Source organism: Crotalus tigris, unplaced genomic scaffold (genome assembly GCF_016545835.1).
Source record: "Crotalus tigris isolate CLP2741 ecotype Arizona unplaced genomic scaffold, ASM1654583v1 scf7180000024506.7606697, whole genome shotgun sequence".
Taxonomy (NCBI): domain Eukaryota; kingdom Metazoa; phylum Chordata; class Lepidosauria; order Squamata; family Viperidae; genus Crotalus; species Crotalus tigris.
In genome coordinates, this window is record NW_024100678.1 from 4522501 (window position 1) to 4539239 (window position 16739).

Genomic DNA, 16739 nt, shown 5'->3' on the forward strand with positions numbered 1-16739 from the left:
TGGAAAGTCCGGACTGAAAGCTATTTTCTGCCATTTGAGAGTTTTAGTGGTTGGTGCCTCTGCATCTATTCCATCACTTGTTGCCAGTAATATCCTGGCCATGATGGAAGGCATTGTGTTGCACACTTATGTCAACACTTGATCTTTATTACAGCAACTCAGGGTCTTATCATGGACACTAGCTAATGTATGTCATTTGTAATTTTATGGTTTTCAGATATTCAATTCTTTATGTTTACTTGGGAAAGAAGAATTGTTTTTCTTAATATATACAGCATTGCTTTTGGTTCATGCTGAGGGTCAACCTTATCACCTGACTGGCTTTGTTTCTTTCTGTTAGAACATTAGGTCAAGAGTAGAATGATACAGTCAGTTAAATATATCTGTTCATAAGTGTATTTTATGCAACTAAGTAATGAAAAAATGATTTTTTTCTTCATCTTTTCCACCTTTTTACATACTGCATTTTAAGAACTTCATCCAAAAATATCACTGGATGAATATGAGCGTATACATATACACCCTCCCCCATCATCTCAAAATTATTAAAATCTCTGTGGGAATTCATGATTAATTTTAAGGCCTGACAGATTAAAATACATTATTATGTACACTCTAGTGCATCCTTTCAGATTTTTTCAGAATCTGATTTTGCTCTCTTGATACACACCAATGATTCTACATGTATCTAGTAGATTGCAAGGAATAGATTAGCATTAAAGAGGCAGTATTGTGTTGTTAGGTTGTTATGTGTAACTTGTGCTTATGCATTAAGAAAAATGTACCTGGCATCTCCTTGGACAAGACCAAGCCCTTTAAAAAAGAAAGCAGAATTAATAGTTGGTTGTAACATATTTGTAGCAGCACTTCTGAAATTCTGACCTTTAGCATGTTAACTGGCTCTTTTTATCTGGTTCCCTGGCTGACTAAAGCAAGAATAGTCTGATTAAAAATGAGAACCTGAGGGCTTACTTCCTTCTTAAAAGGAATCCTTGCTTCTTTTTTTCCCATTAGGCATAACCAATGTTTGCAAAATTAAAAAAGTAAAAAAGCAAAATTAAGCTGTAATCTGAAAATTGCAATATTTGCTTGTTTTCATTTGGGGAAATTTAATTATCTGCATCCAGAACAGGGCTTTCTGCTCTCTAGCTTAACCTGGGCTAGCACACAAGCAATATATGGTTAGGAACTCTGGAAATTGTTATCCAAAAATTTCCAAGGGACCCCTGGTTGGGGAAAATTCAGTTGCATCAGCAAATCAGTTTGGATAAACCTCTAAAACAGTCATGTTTCAATATCAGCTGAAAATATCAAATAAGCTCCATTAATATCTTATTGGAGAAGATGCCAGTGTAGATGTGCACAGAGAATAAGACAGATGACCCTGACAGAGGTACGCAGAAGGCATTGCCAAGGCAAAAGGGGCTGAAATATTTTTAAGCCCAGACCAGCAAGATAACATTTGAAAGTGGCTAGGCCACAGGTCGGCAACCTGCGGCTCCGGAGCCGCATGCGGCTCTTTGAGCCTTCCCCTGTGGCTCCCAGCCTCCTCTGCCTTTGCAGAGAGAGACAGAGACAGAGAGAGGCAATTGCACTTCCCTGCTTCTCTCCCTGTGTGTGTGTGTGTGTGTGTGTGTGTGTGTGTGTGTGTGTGTTTTGTGTGTGTGTGTGTAAAAGAGAGTGCACTCACAGTGTTCTCCGAGGAGCTGAAAAGCTTTCTGGGCGGAGCTCCTCCCTTTGCTGCGTCTCTGAAGGACGCAGGAAGCAGGAAGGGCAGGAGAGAGCTAGCTAGCCCAGCTAGGCTGACTCAGGAATTCTGGGAGTTGAAGTCCATGAGTCATAAAAGAGACGAGGTTGCATACCCCTGATCTTGTTGGACAACAGCCTGAAGCTTGCCAGGTGAGCAGCAGATAGGAGGGGAGGGGGAGAAAGAGAGAGAGAGGGAGAGAGAGAGAGAGTGGGGGAAGAGGAGTGGCAGACCAAGGGAAGATAGAGAGGGAGGGAGAGAGAGACCCTTTTGACATCTAAAATGAAGATAACACTGCATATATCCTTTTTTTACCTGTGTGTGTATGTAATTTTATTCTCTTAAAGCATTCTCTTGGTGATCATTGTTTTAATAGTATGGATATTCCCAAGAGTCATATTTTTACTTTTATTTTAATGTGTATATGTGTGTGTTCTGTGTTCTTCTCTTCGTGTGTGTCGTATGTGTGTGTGGTATACATTACACACACACACACACAACATATGTAGGTATTTTGGTGTTCGGGCTTTCTTATATACTATCTATATACACACACACATATACACACACACAACATACACACACACTACACCTATAATAAAGGTAAAAAGGATATATGCAGGTATCTTAATTTTAGATATCAAAGGGTTTTGCTGGCTCCCAGTGTTTTGTTTTTGGTGTGAACGGGTCCAAGTGCGCTCTTTTGAGTGTTTTGTGCGTTGCCTACCTGGGCTAGGCAGATGTCTCCCTAATTCACTGAACTATAGGAAGGAGGAGGAAATGCAACACAATCAAACGTGCAAGATTCTGTTACTATAGCTCTAATATTATTCTAGAGGAATCTAATACAGTAAACTGTTAAATAAGAAATAGGGGTATCCAGTGAAAAACTGTTCAATTGAAAGCACATATATTCATTATTTCAAACAGAATAGGATGTCATTGAATGCTACAGTAATTGGTGCTATTGAATCTGCCTAATCTCCTGGCATTATTGCGTAGATTTCTAAGCATATAGTTTGCAATGTAGGGAGCTCATAATCTGTTTTTGCATTTTATATGGCACCAGGATTTGTCAAGACATGATGTTGGACAAAGGAGTGGTGATTGGTAAGCATGATAGAGCCTATATCCAAGAATCTCAGATATTAAATGATAATGATCAGGTCAGTTTGGTTTCTAGCAAAGAATGCTAAAATCACTTGCATCAAGTATTACTAACTTTCTAAATAATTTTATATGCTATGTTGTGAAAAGGGGATACCTCTTCATATGCTTTGTAAATATTGATTCTCAAAATCAATCTTTCAGCAAATCCATGACATCTGTTGAACAACTGGCCTATATAGAAGTATGTGTATGTGCCAGAGTGGACACCTCTGAGTCGTTGTTAACACCTGGCAACTGCCTGGATAAATCCCTGTAGTTTCCTTGATAGTATTTTGGAAATGGTTTGTCACTGTCTTCTTCCTAGGGCTGAAAGAGAGTGACTGGTGCAAAACCTCTCACTTGGCTTGTGCTTAACCACTACACCAAACTTATTCTAGAGGAGAGCTACTGTCAAAGAGTTCTGTATTAGAATAAACAGTTATATGCAAAATCCAAGAAAGGCCTTGGTCTTAGATGTAGATCAAATGAGACAGCCCATTCTAAAATGCTGAACATGATTCTTGGGAATTTCCTTCCGCTATTTTGAAAGCTAAATTGGCATTACTGATATTCACAGAATTCTGCATTAAGAACTTAATATTACTCCAGCATGCAAGTATAGATAAGCAAGAAAGACTGTATTTCATTATCCTGTGCTTGTGAGATTATGTTCTCCAGAATAACCTCAACTGATATAGGTAAGTGATATAGAGTATAACGAACAGCCCTTGATACTATAAAAAAAACAACAACCCTGGAATCCAATAGGAGTCTAGAGGGTTTTTTTTTTCCTGCAAAGATGATGGGCACAGAAGAAGAGAAGTAATAGAAATAGATTCTCACCCTGTGCTTTGAGATGCCCGCTCAGCAACTTTGTGCTTTCTTAGTACTACATCAGTCACCACAGGACTGAAACTTGACACATTTATAAGAAGGCAAGCTAAAGAGGACAAAGTAGCATCATTAGTTTTAGCCATGGAAATGCTGGGCTGGCTCAAGAGATTTTCTTGCCAGCGGCAAAACAGCAGTAGCATACTGCCTGTCTTCCTTTGAAGTCAAGGTGCATAGGATCCTAGGCCAGGCAAGTGATTGCAATGTCTGAGACAAAAACAAAAAAATAAGATTGATGATGATAGATAAACGGTAGATAGACACAGAGACTACCAACATACTACTTTTTCATGATCCTAAGACACTAATGGTTCCACTTCATCTGCACATTGATAAAGCAAATCTTGCAGAGATGGAGGAAACAAATATATTAGTCATTCTCTAGGAGCAACAAAACCTATAGGTTCATGAGTACCATAGCTATATAGTATTTGTCAAATCATCCTATAAATGTATACAAGTTGTCTCCATTAAAAAATAGAGTCCATTTTCTATGGTTAGTCAATAAAACATATCTATTGTGTTTTGTACAAGACTTCCAGCAAGTAGGTCTCATTCTTGATCCAGAATCTGAGAGAAACATGTGCCAAAAAACAATGAAGCAGATGAGCATTATATGTGTATTAGTGCTGAAATGAAAAATTACCTCAGTTCAGTATGTGACATGTTTTATGCATTCACAATTGATACTGTACATCTGGATTAGAAATCAACATGGACCTGAAATCAAAGTTTCAGGCACAAAATGGGAGTTATGCTATGCTGTGTTATGCTATGCTGTGCTGTGCCGTGCCGTGCCGTGCCGTGCTATGCTTCACTGAATTAACTAGAGAAAAATTAGTCAAGGACACCTGGTTTGTGCAGAAGATAAATTTCACATCTGCTGAAGTTACAAACAGATATTACTATGAATGTTCCAATCATATAGTTTATTTATTTAATAACTGATACCTTGCTTTCTTGCATCATATTCAATGTGAGAAATTTAATAACAGGATATGGTGGTTAATGTAAATACAGCTTTTGCCACTCAGCAAAGAAAAGATAATGGAAAAAAACTTCACGAACCATGTAGGATAAAACAGCCCAGGTTTAAAAGGTAGGCAGATTATTTCATCTTTTTACAATAGTTACTTAGAATAAGATTTACTGTAGCTTATGATATTTTGCACTGTTGCAAAGATAGATAAAAACTTATATGTTATCCCATCCTTGATGTAACTCATCTTGACTAGATGAGAGGAACCAGCCTAATCAGAAGGATCAGAATAAAAGCTGTATGAGAGATAAGACCCAATACTGGAACCTGGGTCAATATTGGATCTGAACAAGAAACAGCCTATCAAAAGACATTTTAATCAAGAGCCTTGGAGGCCCCAATCTCAGAACCTCCTCATCTGAGGTCCCTTACTCAACACTACTGAACCATTGGGCTGAAACTGGGTAAAACTGAAGGAATTAATTTTTGTTCTTTCTAACACTTTTCCTGACATTTTGTGAATGGTAAGCTTGTAAGAATGCCTTTTCTTTCATCGCTTCTATAAAAGGGGAAAGGGAAAGGGGAGATGTTTACAGAGCTATAGGCTTATCTTTCTTGATAAAAGAGATGTGACCTAAGAAACATAGTCTGAAAAAAGGCATGGTTTGGATTGGTTGGAATCATTAGTCATTTGAAACTTAAAATTTATATTCTTGATCAATATATTGTTTTGATTTTAAGTGATCTAATTATCCCAAGTGCCACTGCTCATAGTCAAGGCAGAACAACTGAATGGGAGAAACCCAATAATATTTGTGGGGTATTTGCTTTCTTAGAAACAGTTGACCTGGAAAATCACATATCCTGCAGAATAACTCAATGAATATACATTCACGCCAGACATAATGCCTCAGCTTCCTGGAAACCAAAACTCAAAAAGATCAAAAGCCATCACCCTATTAATAAAAATTAGGATTATTTCAGAGAGAGACTATCAACTAGTTTATTTGGCTGATAAACAGCAAGAATGCAGACTCCTTCATGAGGCAAATATATAATTAGATCAACATATTTATATACATCCAGGATACTGCTGGAAGTTAAAACTGATTTCTTAGAAAATGAGCCCAGAGTTAGCATACCACTTTGAAGCAACAGTAACTGGAACATGTTGACTTCACAAGTTCTTCATACCATCTAAGACATTGTAAATTGTCTAGAAAGGAATCCATATATTTCTGCTATTCCACCTACAGTACATTCCTCCTCATACACAGACATATCTGAGGTGATAAACTCAAGGGCAAGAAAGAACAAGCAATAAGATGATCTTGTCATGCAGATCAAGATTTTTAAAGCACATTAACTGTAATTTTTAGTTAGTCATAATTTAGTGAACCATTCAAAGAAACCCAGTTCGCTGAACTGAACTGAACTGAACAGATGGAATTCCACCCTCACTCTGCTTGAGTGACTTTCTGAACAATGCAAACTCTTCTTTCAAAATCCCCTTCTAAGAGCTTCATGCAACATTTGGTAGATGCTCTTCTCTTTGACTTGGCAGTATTATGTAATAAAAAAGACAACAGATAGTCTTGTTCTATGGTGCAGCTTTGCTTTTTCCTTTTCTTTTAAAAACAGTTATTGTTCGTGTTTTTTACAAATATTAATAATTCAACAAAAAAAAATTCCCAGACTCAGTCCTCTACAAAGTCAAGCTGTTTTTCTAAATTAACACAATTTCTTTAAATCAAGGGTTATATTCCCATGTCAAGATTTGTCATCCAAACTCAGATGCTAAACAAGAAGCAGACAACTTTTCCACAGTTGACAACATAGGCCATTTTAACCAATGACCATAGAAAGCAACTGTCCATGACCATCAGGTATACTACTGTGGGCAAGAATCCCTCAGAAGAAATGGAGTAGCCTTCATAGTCAATAAAAGAATAGGAAAAGCAATACTGGGATACAATCCCCAAAATGACAGAATGATCTCAATTCGAATCTAAGGCAAACCATTCAATATCACAATAGTCCAAATCTATGCCCCAACCACTGGTGCTGAAGAGGATGAAATTGACCAGTTCTATGAAGCCCTACAGCACCTTATAGAATTAACACCAAAAAATGATGTCCTTATCATCATGGGGGATTGGACTGCTAAGGTAGGAAGCCAAAAGATAACCGGAATAACAGGCAAGTTTGGCCTTGGAGTACAAAATGAAGCAGGGCACAGGCTAATAGAATTTTGTCAAGAGAATACGATGGTCATAACAAACACTCTTTCCCAACAACCCAAGAGACGGCTCTACACATGGACATCACCAGACGGTCAACATAGAAATCAGATTGACTATGGGCTCTGCAGCCAAAGATGGAGAAGCTCTATACAGTCAGTAAAAACAAGACCAGGAGCTGACTGTGGCTCAGATCATGAGCTTCTCGTTGCAAAATTTAGGCTTAAATTGAAAAAAGTAGGGGAAAGCACTAGGCCACTCAGATATGAACTAAATCATATTCCTGATGAATATACAGTAGAGGTGACAAATAGATTTAAGGAACTGGATCTGATAGACAGAATGCCTGAAGAACTATGGATGGAAGTTCGCAACATGGTACAAGAGGTAGCAACTAAAACCATCCCAAAGAAAAAGAAATGCAAGAAAGCAAAATGGCTGTCTGATGAAGCTTTGCAAATAGCTGAGGAAAGAAAGGAAGCGAAAGGCAAAGGAGAAAGAGAAAGATACACCCAATTGAATACAGAATTCCAGAGAATAGCTAGAAGAGATAAGAATACCTTCTTAAATGAACAGTGCAAAGAAAGAGAAGAAAACAACAGAAGAGGGAGGACCAGAGATCTCTTCAAGAAAATTGGAGATATGAAGGGAACGTTTCATGCAAAGATGGGCATGATAAAGGACCAAAATGGCAGAGACCTAACAGAGGCAGAAGAGATTAGAAGAGATGGCAAAACTACACAGAAGAACTATACAAGAATGAGCTTAACATCTCAGATAACCACAATGAGATGGTCACTGACCTCGAACCAGACATCCTAGAATGTGAAGTGAAATGGGCCTTAGAAAATCTGAGCAACAACAAAGCTAGTGGAGGTGACAGTATTCCAGCTGAGCTATTCAAAATCTTAAAAGACAATGCAGTAAAAGTGCTACACTCAATCTGCCAGCAAATTGGAAAACTCAACAGTGGCCACAGGATTGGAAAAGGTCAGTTTACATTCCAATTCCAAAGAAAGGCAATGCCAAAGAATGTTCAAACTATCGCACCATTGCACTCATTTCACATGCTAGTAAAATTATGCTTAAAATCATACAAGCTAGACTCCAGCAGTATGTGGATCGAGAACTACCAGAAGTACAGGCAGGATTTCGAAGAGGCAGAGGAACTAGAGATCAAATTGCCAACATACGCTGGATCATGGAGAAAGCTAGGGAGTTCCAGAAAAACATCTACTTCTGCTTCATTGACTATGCAAAAGCCTTTGATTGTGTGGATCACAACAAATTGTGGCAAGGTCTTAAAGAGATGGGAGTACCAGACCATCTCATTTGTCTCTTGAGAAACCTATATGCAGGTCAAGAAGCAACAGTGAGAACTGGACACGGAACCACTGATTGGTTCAAAATTGGAAAAGGAGTCGGCAAGGCTGTATACTGTCGCCCTGCCTATTTAACTTATATGCAGAGCACATCATGAGAAAGGCAGGGCTAGAGGAATCAAAAGTTGGAATTAAGATTGCCGGAAGAAATATCAACAACCTAAGATATGCAGATGATACCACTCTAATGGCACAAAGTGAAGAGGAACTAAAGAGCCTCTTGATGCGGGTGAAGAAGGAGAGTGCAAAAGTTGGCTTGAAACTCAACATTAAGAAAACCAAAATCATGGCATCCGGCCCTCTCAATCCTGGCAAATAGATGGGGAAGAAATGGAGGTAGTGACAGATTTTATTTTTCTGGGCTCCAAGATCACCTCAGATGGGACTGCAGCCAAGAAATTAAAAGACGCTTGCTCCTGGGGAGGAAAGCTATGGCAAATCTAGACAGCATTCTAAAAAGCAGAGACATCACCCTGCCAACAAAAGTACGTATAGTCCAGGCCATGGTTTTCCCAGTTGCAATGTATGGCTGTGAAAGTTGGACCATAAGAAAGGCTGAGCGCAAAAGAATTGAGGCCTTTGAACTATGGTGATGGAGAAGACTCCTGCGAGTCCCTTGGACTGCAAGGCGTTCAAACCGGTCAGTCCTAGAAGAGATCAACCCTGACTGCTCTTTAGAAGGCCAGATCCTGAAGTTGAAACTCAAATACTTTGGCCACCTAATGAGAAGGAAGGACTCACTGGAGAAGGGCCTAATGCTGGGAAAGATTGAGGGCAATAGAAGAAGGGGACGACAGAGAATGAGATGGCTCGATGGAGTCACTGAAGCAGTAGGTGTGAATTTAAATGGACTCCAGAAGATGGCAAAGGACAGGAAGACCTGGAGGAACATTGTCCATGGGGTCGCGACGGGTCGGACACGACTTCGCAATTAACAACAACAAATAGAAAGCAAGATATTAATGTCATTAAAACCAATGGGTAGGACCAGAATTTCAGGGGTGCTTGGGAAATTGTTCTTTTCTTTCTTAAGGTAAGGCAGAAAGTTAATATTTTTATGTAGATAAGATAAGATAAGATAAGATAAGATAAGACAACCTTTATTGTCATTTTTTTTACTGTGGGCACAACGGCACACATCAAAAATGAAATTTAGTTGCCCACTCTCAAAGTGAAACACATACATGACACACACCTAAAACATACTATGTACAACATATGTATAAACCCATACCCCTACATATACATAGCAACAAATATTAAATACTGTCCAACTTGAATATATAATGGAAGGAGGAAGCTTGAGAGTTCACAAGGTTAATGCTTTATGGAATGAAACTATGGCTAAATCTGGATGTTCTGCTATGGATACCATGAAGCCTCCTCCCAGAAGGTAACAAGGAAAACAGGTTGTGAAGAGGATGTGTAGTGTCCCAGATAATCTTGCGGACCCTGCTCAAGCAACGCTTCTGTGCTATGTCTTAGATGGGAGGGAGGGAACAGCCAATGATCTTTTGGGCCATTCTTACCACTCTCTGCACTGCCTTCCTGTCTGAAGCAGTGATGCTTCCAAACCAGACTGTGATGCTGTATGACAGGATGTTCTTGATCGTCCCTCTGTAGAAAGTGGTCAGGACAGGGGAAGAAGATGTGCTTTTCTCATGCAACGCAGAAAATGCAGGCGCTGCTGTGCCCGCTTCACCAGTTTCTCACTGTTGAGCGACCAAGCCAGCCTACTCATTAGCTGTATACCCAGGAATTTGATGCTGGTAACCATCTCCACAGGTCAATCATTTATGCACAAAGAAGTGTGGCTGCGCCTGTCTTTTCTGAAATCAACAATGATCTCTTTGGTTTTTCCAGTATTTAAAACTAAGCTGTTTTCTTTACACCAGTTCACCAACCCCTCAACCTCCTTGTGGTAAGCTTCCACCTTGTCATTCTGAATAAGGCCCATTATTGTTGTATCATCTGCGAACTTCACAATATGGTTGGTGGCAAACCTAGCACAACAGTCATAGGTCAACAGGGTGAACAGCAGAGGATTTAAGACACAGCCCTGAGGAGAACCTGTGCTCAAGAAAATGGTATTAGAGGTATTTGTTCCAACTCGCACATATTGGGGCCTGTTGGTAAGAAAATCAAGAATCCAGTTGCACAAAGGAGTGTTTAAGCCTAAAAGGCCCAGTTTGTCTACTAGATGCTGGAGAACGATTGTGTTAAATGCCGAACTGAAGTCGACAAACAACAAACGCACATGAGTATTTCTTTCCTCTAAATGCTTCAAGCTCAGATGGAGAACGGAAGAAATAGCATCCTCCGGAGAGCGATTTGGTCAGTAGGCAAACTGAAGTGGGTGAAATGCTGGTGGGAGGCTAGATACAATAATATCCTTTATCAGCTTCTCAAAACATTTCATGATGGTGGATGTCAGTGCAACTGGACGGTAATCATTGATGCCTGTAATTGTGGACTTTTTTGGCACTGGCAAGATGATGGCCATCTTAAAACACACTGGGACCACTGCCTGCTGCAATGAGAGGTTGAAAATATCTGTGAGAACACAAGCCAGCTCCTCCTGCACATTCCCTGAGTACACATCCAGGGATGTTATCTGGGCCTGCTGCTTTATGAATGTTAACTGTCTGCAGTGTTTTTCCAAACAGAAGTGACATCAAGCTTAGCACTTGCTCATCAGGATGGGGCACAGCTTTCCTGGCCGGAGTTGCTATTTGATGCCTCAAATCTACAAAAAAAGCATTTAGTTGTTTAGGAAGTCTGTGTCATCCCTTGCATCTCGATGGAGCCACCTTATAATTCGTAAATGGCCTGGATCCCTTGCCACATTCTCCTGTGTTTGTTGGGTCCTGAATTTTCTGGCAATGGGGTTGCTTTGCACCTTTTATGGCACTTTTCAAATTTGTTCTGGCTGTTCTAAGTGCAAGCATGTCACCAGATTTGAAAGCCACATTCCGTGCCTTTCAGCATCTTGCGGACCTCATAAGTCAGCCACGGTTTTTCATTTGCCCTCACAACAAGCTTTTCAGGACACAGACATCTTCTATGCACTTTTGGACATATGCAGACACCGTGGTCTGTATTTTAGCTTTTGTAGGAGCTGTTCTACTGCATTAGAATACCTGCCAAGAAACACCATTTGCCTGTGAGCGAGATCGGTTGGACCACCAAAAATAAACAAAGTAATAGAAAGAAGAAAGCTAAAGTGCGAGGGGGATTACAAACACATAAGCACTTGCCACATAACCCCCAAATTTAACAGTTGTCAATAAGAAAGATAAAATGTCTGGATAGTGTATACTGCAGTATCTCTAGACAGCACAGTAAAAGAAAAAGAACTGGACAAAATTTCAAAATATTAAAGAATTGCCAAACAGAAGTTTAGAACGATGATGGCAAAAGAAAGCAGTGATGTACCAATAGTTTTGGGTGCAATCCCAAACAACTGGCACCCCTTCAAACCCATTGGCATTGACAAAATTACCATCAGTCAATTGCAAAAGGCAGCATTACTTGGAAGGGCTTGGGTTGGAGGTGTACAGTATGTTCCAAAGCAGTGAACAATAAAAATATTACTCACCAGCAAGTTACAATCTCTATGTTTTTGGTTTTTAAAAAAAACTCATTTGATTATTTTAACTAAATTAATAAGGCAATTAACATGCATCTACTGGTAGTAACCAAAAAGTTGACTTTGTTGACTACCCACTTGTCCAAATATTAGCATTTTTACTAATTTGTACAGGACACAGTAGGAATCAATAAAATAAAAATGCAGTCCATTTTTAAATAAGAAGTTGAAGAAGATCTAATTTTTCTAACGTATGTTTAGAGAATAGTTCAAAGATTGAAATGTCTTAATATATTACAGAACAAAAGCATATTAACCCATTAAAATCCGTTTTTGTTTTGTTTTTTAAAAAGTGTTTTGCCTTAAAATTTTCCTGTCTCCTCAGAAAAAAGTTTGTGAAAGCATGGGTGTGACAAAGAACATCTGGTAAGTGAGGTAATAGACAAAAAATCTTCCCTTTGGTACATGTGTATTTATGAGTAGCCTCTATCCCCTGTAGCATCTATGTAGTGGAGTAGGGAATCATTCCTTGAGAGCTGCCACAATATAACCAATCTACAACATGCTCTCTCTGTCCACTGCCACAAAAGAATATATAAACCATCCTCTAATGGAAGAGAATGGAAGATAGTAATAGAGAAATTAATAGTATAGCTATTGTCAGCTACTTGTCATTGTTTAAATATTCACTAGTATTCAAAATTAAAAGATCTACTTAATCTTCCTTTAAGTAAAGTTTATCAAAATATAAGGTAGAGGCACTATGTCATTTCTAATAATATTAAACATCACAAATCTTGAGGAGCATTGCAATCACTGCCTAAAAGTGTTACACCACAGGGCCACAACTAAAGAACATGACTGCTTTTTTTTTAAACCCCCCTGCAATCAGACTAACCTGAGCACAACAAAGCCCCCACCCAAACAGAACACTCCCCCAGCCAATCAGAGCACAGCCAACCCCCCAGCCAATCAGAGTACAGCCAACCCCCCAGCCAATCAGAGCACAGCCAAGCTCCTAACCAATCAGAACACACCTCCATCCAATCAGAACACAGCCAAGCTCTCATCCAATCAGTTCATACCCCCACTGGCAGTTAAAAGGAGAAAACAGCTACAATCACACATTGCTCCTCGGAGCACGAAGCTGAAAGCACCAGCCTGAAGATGATGAATGGGACTTCGTCAAAACGTCGCCAAGACACTTCAATTTTACATGGGAGAAAACCCGAATAACCAAAGACCTACATACAAACACCCGCGAAAACCTCAGAAAACATATATATATATATATATATATATATATATATATATATATATATATATATATATATGTCATTAATGGTTGTAAAAATATGAATCCCGGGCATATTTGTTCAATGATGAAATCTTCGCTCTCCGGGAAGAGTATACTCCAGTTATTTATTGTTAAAACAACATTTAAAACAATAAAAACAGTTATATACAAGATTAAAACAACTTAGCTTTCACTGGTCCTCTGCCAGCATCCTCAGAGTGGGGTTTAGGGGGTGGGAAAGTTCTTTTTATCCCCTTGCTGATCCAATTGCCTACTCATTGCCCTCGTGACAGGGCCACTCTTCCTGATTGCCTGTAACTGCCTTAATTGTTCCGCCCTCTCTTTTTTGCACTCCAATTTTGTATTTTTCTGCTCTGTCATCTTTGTGCCGCCTCCTCCTCCCAGCGCTGTTATTATCAATCCCTCCTATCTACCCAATGCAAGGTGCCTCCTCCGATTCGACACCACACAAGTCCTGTCACGGAGTTCCTCCTTTTTATTCTCCCTGTTGGGCTGCTGGTCTACCTGCCGTTTTTGCATTCCATTGCCAGTTCCTATCTCATCTCCCTCCTCCAACTCCCCTCCTCTCCTAACCTGCCGATTCATACACCCTTTGTTGTCCATTCCTGTCATCCTTCCCTTCTCCAATTTTTCCCTTTCCCTAACCTGCCTACCTGTGTACCATTCCTGCCCACCCTCATCCTCTCCTATCACTCTTCCCTTCTCCAAATTATCTCTCCTCCTCTTCTGTCGGTCTCCCTGCTGTTCCTGTTTCCCATCCTGCCTTCCTATCAACCTTCCTCTCTCAGGTAGTTTGTCTACCCCCTCAGTCTGCCGATCTCCCTGCTGTTCCTGTCCTGCCCGATCCATTCCTATCCTTCTTTGCTCCCTTAACACTTCTCCCCCCCACATGCCGATCCGTCCATGCCTATATTACATCATTCATTCCCATCACCCCTTCTTTCTCCAATTTTCCTCTATCTCTAACCTGCCCATCCTGCCCTACGTCATCCAGGGGTGTGTGTGTGTGTGTGTGTGTGTGTGTGTGTGTGTGTGTGTGTGTGTAGGTCTTTGGTTATTCGGGTTTTCTCCCGCGTAAAATTGGAAGTGTCTTGGCGATGTTTCGATGAAGCTGGTGTTTTCATATACAGAAGAAAATACACACAAACTGCTATCTGCATGCTCTCTCACACCACCACCCAGCACAGATCAACTCCATAGCCAAGACACTCATCTCCAGAACAAAACACTTAGCTGACAAACAACACCTAAAACCGAACTACACACTCTCACCAATGTACTAACATCCAATGGATTCCAAAGAAATAAGATTACAAACCTAATCCAGAGAGAAACCCCCACTAAAACCCAAGACAGAGAACAAGAAAACGGCAAAGCCCTCCTCCCTTACATAAAAGGCACCACAGACAGAATCAGTAAGATCCTCCACAAATACAACATTAAGACAGCATTCTGCCCAAACAGAAAAATATCCACCATCTTAAGAAACCCCAAAGATAAAATTGAATTAGAAAATCAAGGAGTATACGAAATCCCATGCACCACTTGTCCCATCACATACATCGGACAAACCAACAGAAGAATAAGTGCACGCATCGAAGAACATAAGAACTCAGACAAAAAAGAGGAACCAACTTCTTCCCTGGTCCAACACCTTAAAATCACAGGACATGAAATTGACTTTAAAAAGACCAGAACTATCGCCAAAACTGAATATTTTAATAACAGAATAATCAGAGAAGCCATCGAGATAGAAAAATGCCCACACAGCATGAACAAACGAGATGATACCTCCCGCCTACCAGCCATTTGGAAACCCGCCCTTATTGACAAACGACTCCCTAATACAAAAAATGATACCAGACCCACACTCACAAAAACCACACAGGATGTCACCACCACACATCCACGCAAAACGCAAACCCAAAGCCACACCGATGATGAGGCACGACCACAAACCAGAAGCCAGAACAGAGCTGCATCATTAGCCACTTCAAAGCCCTCCAATCCATACACGAAGCAAACTGACACCCTCCATGAAAATGAGGCACGACCACAAACGCGAAGCCAAAAAATAGCAAGGCAGCCCAAAATCTTAAACCCCTCTGCAACTCAGACTAACCTGAGCACAACCAAACAGAACACTCCTCCAGCCAATCAGAGCACAGCCAACCCCCTAGCCAATCAGAGCACAGCCAACCCCCCAGCCAATCAGAGCACAGCCAAGCCCCTAACCAATCAGAACACACCTCCACCCAATCAGAACACAGCCAAGCTCCCACCCAATCAGTTCATACCCCCACTGGCAGTTAAAATGAAGAAACAGCTAAGACCACACATTGCTGCTCGAAGCACGAAGCTGAAAACACCAGCCTGAAGATGACGAATGGGACTTCGTCGAAACATCGCCAAGACACTTCCAATTTTACGCGGGAGAAAACCCGAACAACCAAAGACCTACATATATATATATATCTATATCTGTCTGTCTATCTATCTAGCTAGCTAGCTAGCTAGCTCCTGGGATGGCAAGTAATATCATGTGCATTAGGATAGCTTTGTGACTTGTACTGGATGTCTAAGGCTACCTTATTCCTAAAGCCAAACATATCTGACTAAAGAGTGCCTCTTGTCCTCCAGCTTAGCATGTGCTTCTTTCTATGTGAGAGAAATATAGGCACTTTCAAATAAGAAAATACCTTTAAATCACATCCTATAAAGGAATCTGGAGCTGATCTTGGGGAAGACCTGGGAGAGCTGTTAAAGTGGAAAGGAAATAATGAATCATTAAGGATAAGCTTTCAAGATCCTGATAACATACACCACAACAATAAAGTAGCATTCTTGCAATCCTTGTGATCTCTGTTTTTGGTTTGGACTATCTGAAAGGGCTTCCACAACTGTATTCAGTCCGAAATTATGGTCCAAACAGGAAAGCAGAAACAACAGGCAACCTGGAATCTTTACCATTTCTGAGATGTTTACACCAAGATTTGAGCAAAGTTTGCAGTTCATCTTCTGTGGAGAGATTACAGGTTGGTTCAACACATCAAAATAACAGAATGACATATAGTGCTGAACCAGCTGAAAATCCGGCTCTCTATTATACTAAATAACTAATCTACCATTAGTATTAGGTCTAGAATTACAATCAGTGTGGCAAGTAGAAGAATTATCCAAATCCACAGGCTCTGGAAAGAGTTGCACTACAATATTGCAAGATCCTAACACAAAGCCAATCTACAGTATCCTTTCCTCTCCAAATTAATCATATTAGGATAAATTTAACTAAATGAAAAGAGGCAGAAATTAAACAATAATGCTGGGTTCTGAAGAAGAAATCATCAGAGAAAAATGATCCATGCCTTTAATAATTTTGGCAAATAATAAAATTAAACAGTTCAAGTTAGTGTCTATACTATTTACTATTCAATCTACTTTTGA

At 40.0% G+C, this 16739-nt stretch overlaps 1 long non-coding RNA gene across 1 annotated transcript in view; it reads right to left on the bottom strand.

The window, feature by feature from the left end:
- Positions 1 to 1735, bottom strand: part of LOC120303841 — an 8463-nt gene extending 6728 nt beyond the window's left edge. Inside the window, exons 1-2 of the long non-coding RNA XR_005555546.1 lie at positions 1691 to 1735; positions 786 to 813 (exon numbers count right to left, since the gene is read on the bottom strand). This is a non-coding gene — a long non-coding RNA (uncharacterized LOC120303841). The remainder of the gene's footprint in view (positions 1 to 785; positions 814 to 1690) is intronic.
- Positions 1736 to 16739: the final 15004 nt, after the last annotated feature.